The sequence below is a fragment of the Phalacrocorax carbo genome, chromosome Z (genome assembly GCF_963921805.1).
Source record: "Phalacrocorax carbo chromosome Z, bPhaCar2.1, whole genome shotgun sequence".
In the NCBI taxonomy this organism is placed as follows: domain Eukaryota; kingdom Metazoa; phylum Chordata; class Aves; order Suliformes; family Phalacrocoracidae; genus Phalacrocorax; species Phalacrocorax carbo.
This window is the reverse complement of record NC_087548.1, coordinates 57,226,690-57,240,233: the sequence shown is the minus strand read 5'-3', so window position 1 is coordinate 57,240,233 and position 13,544 is coordinate 57,226,690.

The following is a 13,544-nucleotide window of genomic DNA, read 5'->3' as shown; positions in this document are numbered from 1 at the left end:
TTCAGTAAAGAAATTTCTCCTAATATCCAATCTAAACCTCTCCTGATGCAACTTGTTGCCATCATATGACCATTAAACATCACAGGCGAGAAACAAAACTTCTTTAGACACCCAACCCTCATTTCAAACCACCACAAGTCAAAATCTGGTTCTTTCTGTATAATCCCCACTGAGTATATACTGAATGACTAATAGCATATTTTATCATTAGTGTTGTTAGTGTAGCCTTTTTTTTTTGTCAGTTTTGCATGTTGTAATATTCCTTTCTGACATTATAAATTTATTCCATTTTGATTTGCTGTGTCCTTACAGTGCTCCTTGTCAGCAGATTCTCTAGTAACTAATTAAAAAAAATTAATGCAGTTGAATGTAGTTGACACAATACATAAATCTATATATTCATCAGCATGATTGCCAAGTGCAACCTTCCAAAAAGTCTCCTCAAGATAGCAAACATTAATTTCCCTGTTTTGACCAGATTCTCTCAGGTCATCTATTTCAAAGTAACCCTGGCTTCAGCTAAATCCTCTGAGTAACTCCTGCTACTTGACACAAGCTGCACACATATCATAAATTGTATTTTGTGCCCCAGATCCTTTTGCCTATATTTATGAAACTAAGTAAATATATTTGTGCCTTGGATGCTTCAATAACCTGCTCACTATTCTGCTATGACTTTTTTCTGTTTGGGAAAAAATACCAATTGGCTAAGAAGACTTTTGGTCTAAATTCTTTACCCTTTTATTTTTTACCCCCCCTGCTCTTGTGGTGTACAAGTCAACAACCAAATCCTGTTTTTCTCAGCTTGTTATTCATGAAACAGATATTTTTCTACACATCAGTGTCTCTGAGATTAGACTCGGTCTATTTCCATGCTGCAGGCTTTGGATACCAATCTTCTTGCTTTCTTTCAAGAGACTCAAGTCCCTCAACATCTCATTCTGTCCCCTGTAGAGCTTTACTGAGAAATTTTTATAAGCCAACATTCCTTTCAAGGAGAAAAAGAAATAAGGAAAGGATTATAGGAAGGCAAAATTCCTGTGGTAAAACCAGCTAGTACAGTTGAAAGGGAATGCTTTCAAGAACACAAAACATTTCTTTAGATCTGAAAAAGGAGCCAAAGCAAACTTAGGGAATTTGGAGTAAAGGTCAAAACAGATGCATCAGACTTGAGGACGGATTTATGCAAAGTTAAGTAATCTACTAACATTATGGAAGAAAATAATTTTCTCTTTTATTCTTAGTTCATCTGACAAAATTTCAATAGTCACTGAACCCCTTATTTGTGATAATCTGAAGTGGGAAAGTGGAGTACTCATTCCTCCCCCCACCGCGTTTTGAGCCACATCAAGACCGTTGCTGTCTTCCTATGATGTGTCAGTGACAGTAGTAGATGTTTTACTGCTTCAGATAAGGCCACACAGGAATTTTGTAAAGCTGACATCTGCAGCCTGGCTGGCATGGGAGACGAAGGGTGGCATTGTGATCTTAAGATTGAAACATAAAACAAGTTTCATGATGAAAAAGATTATTAAAACTTACAGTTTGGAACACTTGCTCCAAGTACCTCTGTCAGGAAACTTTAAAGACAGCTTTCCTTAGCAATCAGTACAGTTTTATTTTTCTTGTCTTGTACATGGCCGTTAACAGTCAGAATGTTACTATTTTCTCTTTTCCTACCAACAGTTAAATAGCCCTTGAGCCTCAGCAACCTTTTGACAAAGGAACTATAGTAAGATTAGGAAGCAAGTAGTGGCCAAAGGGAAATGAAAAATGCAATTAGAAATTGGAAGTGGACAGCAGAGCAAATTCAAATTAAAACAGCCTAAAATGACTTTCGAATCAGGAAGTTCAGCACACTGAAGTTGTGAATGGGCTACTCTCAGTAAACATCTGTGACTATTAGTAACAGCTTAAAGTGATTAGGTGACACCCTCTCAAATTGAAAAAGGTAGATATGAGAGGTCAAATCCCTAAGGGTAGAAACAAACTGAAGGAAGATGACTGACACTCAGCCCATTCCTGTGCTTTCCCACCTGGCAGATGACTCAGCTCCTACCTGATGGCAACTGAAATGGATATAGAGAAGTATCTACAGCTAGTACCTGACAGAGCACATGTCCCAGTCCACTGCAGTCTGCGCCAGGGAATAGGGTAATTGCTGTGCACTCATCTGCTGCATGTATGATACTGCTTTAAGGTCACTAGCTTAGGGTTAGGGTTAGGGTGAGCATTCAGGTTAGGGTTTAGGGTTATGGTTTGGGTTAGGAGTTCTCATTAGTATTAGCACTAGGGTTTGGCTTCAGGTTTGTCTTAGGGACTAGGGTTAGACCAATAATTAGCATTAGTGGTTAGGATTACGGTGTTACATTTATGGTTGGGTTGGGGTTAAGGCTATTATTAACAGTTATTGTCAGTGTTGGGTTTATGGGTTACGGTTAGTGTTCTAGAAAAAATTTGATAAAAAAAATTTCTCAAATACAAGATTTGATGATTGCATAATATTAGGCCTTTTAGTAGTCTAAATATTAACTGGTTTGGTCCTTAAAAACATAGAAACTGACCCCAGACTAATATGCATTATGAACTTGACCCTAAACAGATATTTATACTAGTCTATGAGAGAGAGGAAGAGTGACACGAGTCTTTAAAGAGCCATAGTGGCAGATAAATATATAGAGTGTTGCATATGTATATGAATATTAGTAGTGTCTGGTGTCTTTTATTCTGAGAATAAAGACCCCTATAGACTAAATATAGTGCAGATTCCTCAGACCCGCCTTGGCATCCTTTGGCACATATTTCAGCCTAGTTGCTGGAATAACCTTTAAAACAAAAGCTGTAGAGCCCCAGAAACATTTAGCTCTGCAGTGGGTCAAACTGCTTTCCATTACTACCTGCCTGTCTTCTTGTTTAGAACTGCCCTAAGGCTGCCACTGTGAGCATTTAGTAAGAGGGCATTAGACTATGTTTACCTCATACTATGAAGTAAAATGCACATGCAGGCCTGTGTTCAGCACCATACACTTGTGTCTATTTTCTGACCTTGAGCACATTTACAATTCCCATTCACGTGAAGAGGTAAACTGCCCTCAGGTATCTTAAGAGACACTTTTGCCACCTGACTTTTTCATGCTTTAAGTAAAGAAAATATTGTCAGCTGTGGTTGACTTGGAGAGCTGAATAGCCTGAATTGTTTTAGCTTGAGATGATTAATCATGCAAAATAGTCTAAATAAATACACAAAACTACAGTCCATAATATCTAGTCTGAATATAATCAACCTCTAAATCAGAATGCTCTGAGCACCAAATGGTGAGACATATTATCTTAATGGGATGTATCTCATTATGTATTATTCTAGGACACTTTTGTCAATGAGATGTTTACCTAAATGAGTTTATCCCTTCTAGCGAGATGAAAATAAATATGCCATATCCTTGGAATTAATTCAGATTATTCAGCTTACTAAAGTATGTTTAAAACTCTTCCCTCTAGTGCATGAAATAATACTGGAGGGCTCCAGTACCTTGATATGTGTGTAGATATTGTAAACCAATTTTCATAGGAACTAGCTAAATCAATTGTTTGCCTGGATGAAAACAAAAAGAAAAATACATTGTAGTTTAAGTTTTAACCAGCATACACAAATTATGCCATGTTTCAGAGTTTGGCCAAACAAAGTAAAACACTAAGGCTCATTTAGTGTTAAGTTATGTAAAGATTTACTGTGGATCAAATTGTCTCTCAAATGTATTTCCCATTTTTTATTCCCATCTGGATCTTTCTGTATGATTTGCTCAGCTTTCACCAGCAGCAGGTCTGTCTTGGAGCTGGCTGGCATTGGCTCTATTTGATATAAGGGAAGCTTCTAGCAGCTTCTTACAGAAGGCACACATGTAGCCTCCCTGCTACCAAAACCGTGCTGCACAAACCCAGTGCAAGCCATCAAAGCAAAAGAATATTATTTGTACAGCTCTAATGTTTACCAGGCCTTAAATTCAGCTAAAGAAAGTGATTCCATCGGTGATCTCAACTTCACCTACCAACAAAATATGCCTCTAAAGCATAGGAAATATAGGTTTCTTTTAAAAGCTGTTACATTAGTTAAGTTTCATAGGTGCAAGGGCATTTTTCAGAAATTTAAGACTGCACTCAGCCCCAGGATAACTTCCAGAGCCCCTTTGAAGACAACCTAAGCTAAAGCAGAATGAATTTTTTGCAGAATTTTGTCTTGGAAACTTGTCAGCTGAAGTGCCTGTGGTAATCTTAGTAGGAAAGAAGCAACTATTTGACTATTTGGCAAATGAATTTGAAAAGCTTAAATTATCATGGAGAGTAAGGATCATAAAAAGAGCATGGGTAGACCAGGTTGAACATTTATCACTTAGGTAGGCCAGCATTTTAAATTCTTAGTTTGACCCTGGAATTGAATTCTGGAAAGTTAGAACAGCTTTCTTTGGTTGGTGGAGTTACAGTCTTTCTTCTTACCCATTGTCCATGGTGCGTTACCATATCTCTCAAATTCCCTTTCTTCTGTTTCATGATGTGCAGTTTTTAAAATCAAAAGCTGTTAGTACCTAATTGCTGACTTTGCAAGCTGATGAGGTAAAATCATGTTATTATTTTGTGCTGGTCTTAGACACATATAAAGAAATATAGTTGGAATTATATAGCTGTAATTTCTATTTGCCTGTCGAAATGGAAAGATTAATGGAGTGACTTTGAGATTAACATATTCAGAGACTGCAGTGCCATGAAAGCACCATGCTTCATAATTTTTCACTGAATGAGTAAACTCCTAGTTCAAGACCAGTAACTGACTGACTGCAGTCATGAATTCTGGCCCCTGGGCTTCACAGTGTTTGAAAATGGCTCCCAGATGAGTGGTGCACTGGTGGAATCAAGATGAGAAAGGGGTACTGCTCCAGATGCCAGCCAGAAAACAGGAAGAAGGAGGCACTACGTACATACAGAAATGGTCAAGCATTCCAGCTACTGGAAAAAGACCAAAAAGGTGTCAGAGTCAAATACAAGGTGGTTAACTAGATCACTATACATCACTCAGTGATGAGACAGGTACCAAGAAGTTAGAAACTAGACCTTTCACAAGAAACCTGTACCTCCAGAGGCTTAGGAAATGTATTTATGAAGAATGACTGATTAAAATTAGGGAATATGAGAAAATCTTTGTTCACATACCTCATGAAAGACAAATCAGTGTAAGCTTAATGGAAGAACACTCTAGGAAGTATTTCCTATTGCAATGCATGTCTGGTTTTGTACATACAATTCATTCATTATTGATAGTAAATAGGAAGGAAAATCACACCAAGAAGAGTAACAGCCATTTTAGTATACTTAGGCTATAATACTAAGTCCCTAAGTAGTTCATATTCATGACAAGCAAAACAAACAAACAAAAAACTGAATAAGTTCTTTCCCTCAACTAACACTGTTATAGAATCCTGTCATGCTGAGTTAGATCCCTGCTTTATTATCTCCGTCCAGGGCAAGAATATGTTCTCTTTTGGGTTCTCAAAACTGGAATTGTGTATTTTATCAGGAAAAAAACCCACACCAAAACCAAACCCCCCTTCTTTTGTCTCTAATTTCCCAGAAGGCTTTCTTCCAAGGAACTGGATGTACAGTGAAACTAATTTTTCTTTTTGGTATCGCAGTCTAGATGTTTTCAACCCCTTTAAGAATGTGGAGGATGTTCCTTGAACATCAAAGAAAACGTGAAATGATGCAGCTGTCTGTCACCTTTCAAAGCAACTCTAAAACAGCGACTTATACTAATACAAATTAGAGCTGTAATTATTTATTTTTTTGCATTAGCCCTTTTCTTCACTTCTGGTACTACAAAAGGCTACAGATTTGTGGTTTTTCTCTGTTCCCATTTCCTTAGCAAAATTCCCTCTCCAATAAGTACATATACCTCTAGTCTCCACCTGCCCCACTCTTTTATATCCAGCCTCCTCTGTAGCTATGTGTAAAACTGTGTGTATTTTTATATTTTATATTTTATATATCATATAACTACAATTTTTATATTAAACTTATATTCACATATAAATTTATATTCCTTGCATCTTCAGCCTTGGACTCCAAGTTTTTTCTGTATTTTCTGCTGACTTTCAAATTTAATTTCTGGTACAAGCTGTACCGTCCACATGGCTGGCACAGAGGCATGAAATCTCTTGAGGGGAGAACAAGGGGTAGGGGAAAGGGCAGTGTGCAGAAGAGATTCTGAGATAGATCTGGTGGGACTTCTGCTTCTGTTTGCTGCTAAAGTATGTCCAGTGGTCCCTTTGCTCTCTTTGAAAGTCTGCCATACAATCTGAGAATCTCTTATACAAAGTTGGGGTTTAGTTATACTTTTGTCTTCTTAACACAGTTGCTCATACCATATATATCTTCCTAGACAAATGCTGCTATTTCATAAAAGCAAGACATGGCAAGCAGAAGAATAAACAAAAGAAACAAAAAAAGCATCCAAAACTATGCAGAATGTATCAAATATCTACATCTTTAGTATTTTGCTTTACTGTCTTGCAGACTTACCATATTACAGTTTTAACTCAATAAGCCATTAAGCATTGCAAGTGCATTTATCCCAAAACCAAGAGAAGTCTATGTATTGGTGACATGAAGACTGTTTTGATCAGTGGTCTTGAGTTCATAGTCTTCATTTGGTTCCACCTGTAATGCCTAAAATCAGTACAACTAAAACCAGGGTAACTTTGGAAGTAGGAGCATTTATCAACCAGACAAAACACCTCTTTGCTTTCTAATCATGTAGAAGTCTAATGAAGTCAAAAAGTAATAATGTGAGGAAAGTTTTTTGTATAATTATAAGATACCAATGTAAAGGGGAAATGGGAGTAGACATAAGCCACTTCATGATGTTTCAAATATTTCATTTTTTCTGTTTTCAAATTTTTTATTTCAAAAAACATTTTTAAAAGGTTATTTTCACTTTAAATTAAAATAAGAAATTATTTTGCAATAAGATATACTACACAAAATAGTTTGACAAAGGATCTCTGTGGACGTTAATTTGCAGTGAGGGGATGTAAGGCAGAGGTATATAAAAAAGATTGCATAATTGGTGAAAGAACAACAGGAAAATCACTCGGCAAAGCAAATGGTACAAGCACACAAGAATCTTATTTACTCAAAAGTTAGAGAAATTAGTTTTTCATTCGATAGCTAAAAAAGGGGGAAAAAGGCAAAGAGTTCATAATATTTTGGATAAAGTGGAAAGAAAAGTTGTCTTAAATTAATTTTGGTCATAAATACATTTAAAATAAAGAAGACAAATTGTTATTAGTCATGTAATTATGATCATATTCACTATGTATCTTTGTGCAGGATATGTCTTTTGATGTTGCTTCTCCAAATATTGACATGTATTCGTTATCCCTAACTAAACAGTGTTATTCAGTTGTTAATTTTGTTACTGTTTTATGCATGTTACTGATGCCAGGCCAATACCAAAGCACAGTTTTTTTCACTTGATTCCTTTGAAATTGTTTTCAAATGATGTGACACTACTACCTTTTTCCCTTGTTTTCTAGCTATATATTCCTAATGACTATCCAGTAGTCCAGATGAGAACACTGCAATTAAATTCTTTATATTAACTCTTGAAACAAAATCTTTCTGGTGACATCTTGGATTTTGATTCAGCTATGAAGAAATCTAACTAAACTAATTCTGCCATATGTATTGTTTCTTAGTTCTTTATATTAGCATTTGTAATTACAAAGAAATGCAAATATTTTGGTATGTTTTCTTTATCGTTTTATAACACTAATGCTTAAATGGTGACATTTTTATATCAAATAATTATAAAATATTTTTGTTATTCCTATGCTATTTTTATATTCCTTTCTATCATTAATTCTAAAGGTACAGTAATGTCTTCGAATACTTAGAATACTTTTGCATGAAGACTCAGTGAAATCAGTGGAAATAAAGAAAGTCTACTATTTAGTATGAACAAGAATCACAAAGCCAAGCTGAGATTAAACAAGTAATTATTCACAGAAACATAATATAAAATATATTAATAATTAGTTATTTATTTTAATTATTCTTCCTAGTATCAAAAATAGCAAGTAAAAAAGTAGGATTTTTTAAAAGAACAACTATTTTGTTACCTGAAATTTTGCACTATCATTGCCTCTTCCCCAATTTTTAAAATATAAATCCAAGAAAATATGTTTGTAGCATAAAAATCCTGACAGAACCTTAAATACACTGCTGCAACTGTGATAATATTATATGTGCAATGAACTACCAAATGCAGTAAAAGAACCCATTAATATAAATTGTTTTAAAATGGGGCATGGGCAAGTATTTGCAAAAATAAATATTATGGGGGTAGAAATGCTAAATCAAGACAAGGGTGTCCAGTAAATGCCAAGTGACAGAGTTGCTATAGGATTTACTGCAAAATCTTGATGCAGCTTTACTTTTCCTTAGAGCAAAATGAAGTAATTACCAGATTCCATGCCAAATCTTATGGATGTTGTTATGATAAAGTGATACCAAGTTGACGTTTAGTGTGCCAATTCATTGAATGGAGCCTCCAATTTCCTACACAAAAAAAAATGTCTTACATTTTATGTTAATATCTTCCAGTCTTTTTACAAAGGTAGATGTCTAATGTTTACTTACTACAGCCCTGAACTGCAATACCAGAACCTCTGACCTGGCCAGCAGAAAGTGTGTAAGCACTAAGCAATTCTACTTCAGCAGTCTTGCACATCTTTGCAAATTTGCAAATCTTGAGCTTCAATGTTCATATGTGGTGCCTAAAGAAATAAAAATACTTATGGGTACATTTTGCAGTACATTTCCTTTAAGTAAATGATGTAGAAATAAATACACTATCAGCTGAAAAAAAGAAAACAAAGAGAACTTGTTCCTTTATATCTCACAAGTGTCACAAATAATTTTGAATTGTGAACACAAATACATAATTTATTTTTATTTAAAACAGCAAATCTGTTTTGAAGAGTGCATTAATAAGTCCATAGCACATTAAAATTTACAGAATTTTGATATTATCTGGTTTTTTCTTATTTTACCTGTGTTTTGTGATACTGGATTTTTCCAAATCAGTTTGTTAACCAAGGAGAAAACCATGGTTATTAAGACGACCGAGGAATAGAATTTTCTTATAACAAGAATCAGCTATGAGGGTATTACTCACTTAGTCAGCAAAATAACAAGAAATCAGACGCTTACTCTTTGTAAACACTTTCAAGAGGAAAAATTACAAGGCTAAAAAATATCCTATAAGTTAAATAAGAAACAAGTATAATTGCTAGTCAAAAACAATTTAAGTTGAAAGTTAAAAGATTTCTTACTGTCACACTAGTAAGACTCAGAACATCATTCTGATGTGAGGAGTGTAGTGTGAAAAGACAGGCGGAAAAAGAGTAGGAGGAAACTACTACTGACAATATGAGCAATGTGAGTGAGGACTGTAATGACCAGGCAGCAATTCCCTTTCAGTCCTGTCTTGTCATGACACGAATATGTTTCCTGAGTCATCATTTGCTAGTATATGTGTATGCAATGAAGGGGAGCATTTGCCTCTAAAATGGCTGATGAATTGTATAGAAAACATTTGGTTTGTGGAGGTTGAAGGGAGTTTATTTCCTGCCACGGCTTCTTCCACCTTCTTTTCTGTTGAATTACCCTGGTTTCTGAGCTGACCTTGAGTCCCTCTACAGGCATGCAGCCAATCTAAAGGGTTTTCCAGATTAGCAAAAACTCAAAATATAGTAATGGCGGTAATGAAAATATTCTACAACCTTTAGTTCTGCAAATAGAAGAATAGGTCCTAGTCACATGCCCTGGTACATATCCATATAAACCCTGTTCAGTACAAAACCACACTTGAATCCAGCAGCATTTTGAAATGCAGAGAATTTTGACTGCATTTGATGGTGATCTGCTTCAGTTTCAACTAAAGGAGACCAAACAATGAAAAAGTAAATCTGACAACTTTAACATGGCAAATCTGGAACATTACCAACAGGCTGAAAAGTACTTCTGACCAATGGGGGTTGGGATAAACCTTATAGAAGATGTTTTTGAAATTTCTTGAATATCTGAATTCTCCCTTACCAGATCTCATTTGATAGAGTATAACATGATGAAAATATTAAATGTCTCTGGAGGCAGTTAACAAAGATGCAAAAAGAGCAATGACACCGGAGAGAGCGCACTCACATCAGAGAGAACGTATTGCTTCCCTGTTTCATTAAAGGAACTCACTAAAGTAAGAAAAGAAGGGACGTAGCTCTTTAGACATTTCAAGTGTCTTCATCAAAAAATATGAAGAAGAGGAACTTTCATTCACAAGCTTTCTTAGTTTTCTTAAACACGGTGTAGTCTCTAGATGACTCTTCAAATCAGCTTCAGCTCTTTCCAAAATTTCTTTTCATAAGAAATTGGCAGGATGGGCTTCTGATATAAGAAACCATTTTTCAGTGTCTCTGTAGTCACATTACTGGCTGACATGGCTTTATGTGAAATCAAGATTATCCTGAGACTGCTAAAACTTTCATTTCTTTCCCTGTGAGTTGAATTAAAAATGTCAGGTAAACGAAAGAATTATTTCCATACATCAGTTCCCATATTCACTTTGTAAAGATTATTTCAACCTCCCCTAATTCAAAGAATTTTAGCTAGAGAAGATTTATTATTTCAGCCTTTTTGCAGGCTTATCTATTTTCTCTTGTGATTGTTCATTCTATTTATAATAATGCAAATATTCTGTTTGCTGCAGATTACTCCAAATACATAATTCTAAACTGGTAGGGATAGCAACAGCAAATAAGCAGAACCAAGACCATACACTAGTCAAGAAATTGAATTTCATGGTAGTGACTTTTTAAAATACACTGAAGGTCTTTCTTCCCGAAGTTCTCACTGATATGCTTAGACATTCTGGTTATGTATGGGAGTCTCTGTCTTGCAGTAATGAGTGTATAAAATAATTTCTCAAGAATTAATATGTAGCATATTTGTGAAGAAATGACAACATGTTTGTGGTTAAGGTTCTCTGTGAAATATATCAACTGGTATTGCTGGCTTTGTTCTTAGTCAGAATTGTGAATGTTTTTATTGAATTTTCTAGATTTTAAGTCTGTTTGTGGACATGTCTGTTCCTTTGCAACTGGTCCACTGCCTATACTCACACGCCATCCAGATCTTATGTATTCTTCTACAGCATAAATGCAAACAACGCTCTGATGAACTTAGTACAAACAGAAAACCTTTTTCTTTCATAGATATGCAAAAAATACATTACATAACATTTGCTAAAACGAAACTGGAAAAAAGGTCCCATTGTCTACTCTTCCGCTGTTTATTCTCTCCACATCTGTTACTAAGCCTTCAATACATGGTTGGAAGGAATGAGGGAAAGGGCAATTCTGTTGACATTTCCAGTAGCAAAATGATACTATCGTGTTAATGTTGTGAGAGGTGATGATAAGCCTATGTCATGTCCCTCTCATTTAAACTTTATTTTCCTAAAAGATTTTACTTTGATTTATTATATGGCAGACACTAGCACATTGTTTCATATTTACATCTGACTACAGTCACTGCAACAGGGTTCGTAGTATGTTTAAGGACGTGTCTGGTTTGGAAGATATAAGCACAACATACCTATTAATGTGCTGAATGATGAGTTATACTCTACCAGTCAGCAGTTCCACTCACAATTTATATATTTGGGGACCACAGTGTTAGTATGAAAACAGCCACTAAACTGTTGACCCTAATCAACATTTTTCACTTGAGCCGTCCAGAAACACATTATCACACTTCATCTTAATTGAGGGCTGGGGGGAGGTTTGTAAAAAAAAAAATTTATAGTGAATGTCTGGTAAAGAATTAGAGTTGTTGACATATTTTGACCTTAGGGACAGCTTCTCCATCCTGTTGCTAACCTCCCTTCAGCTCTTCTTCCATCAGACGAAATTGCTGAAGACCTACAGCTTGTTTCCCTGGGCAACAACAGCATCTGGCAGAGATAAGGCATATTTGTCCCTGTTTGTTTCTATTCCTAATATATATGCCCAGGGATCTATTTAAGAGTCTTTTCAACTTCATTACCATTAATTTTTTCAGTAGTGGAAACCCAGGAAGGAACAAGAATGTAACTGTGCTATATCAACAAATTCATGTTTGCCACATGAAAACTCCTCTGATTTTCTTTCCTTAACATTTAGTTCTTTTTAATTTATTTTGGCTGTGCATTATAAATCTAATCTGGGAATAGTAATATGGAGCACATAGAGTTTTTCTTTCAGATGGTTGAGCTGGTTCTCGTCTAGTTCTTGTAAAAACCCTTAAACTGTTCTAAACACACACATAAATATAATTACTCAAATGCAGGTCTCCTAGAAATACTAGTTTTTTAAAAGAATGACATTTCCAGTTAAATTTTCGCTACTAAATAAAATGAACAGTTCTCTGGACCAAGGCAAAATTTTATCTATGCTAGTAAATTATTTTACTCTTCCTTCTCTATTTGGAATGATTCTAACTCCATGCCACCTTATGAACTCAGCACTTTCTAATGCTATGGAGATTGTTAGTTGGCAGGGGTCAAAACTATGATATGGATGGTAATAACAATTTAAAGAGCATGGCTGATTCTGTGGCAGTGTTTGGGCCCATATTCTGCCTTTTTTTATTTTACTAGCATAAGTATAATCTTCATATCAGGAGGTATAGAACCCAAATACATACTAGTAAAGGTAGAAAGGAAGGAAGGGAGAACTTACTTCTTTTTATGAATATTTTATGAAGACAATCAGGAGACACAGGTACCAGCAGGGAGAACCGCAGTTATACGAGCTTGATGAGGACATGCACTGTTTGAAAGAATTCCCTTAGCTAGTGTTTCTAGTAAGCAGTCACTGTGGGGCTCCTGCTAGCAGGTAAAATTAATATAGCTAAGGTAAGATTTGTACTTAAATAAGAAAAGTATTCTCTCCCTGGTCCTGAAAAATGAACAAGGATGTCTGGAAAATATATCAAAGTCATTAACCTTCAATTGGGATGTTCTGGTTTAGCAAGTTACCCTGGCAAAAAATACAGACAGGTCTTGACCTTAATGACTACCTTCAATATTTGCTCTGCTGTATACTGAAATCAAAATAAAGTAGGCTTGAAGTAAAGGGTTCTGTAAGTATATCTTAGCATTGATATATCTGAGTAAAAAGGCATATATTTACAGTGGATGATGTTTAATCAGGGGTAGTAATTAAAGATCTCTTCCAAGGTTTGGCCCTGCAAGTTATCAAAACAAAAAATTAAAATACACTGTGGATTATGTGAGTTCTTAATCTTTTTCATAGGGAAGATAAAGCATTAATAATGCTGGCATTCTGAATGACAGTTAAATAATATAAATGTTGCAAGGTGTCTTAGAAAAATACTTATATTTCATTCTTTTCAGAAAAAAATAGATGGAAGCAGAGTTCTTCCTTCAAATGTATCTC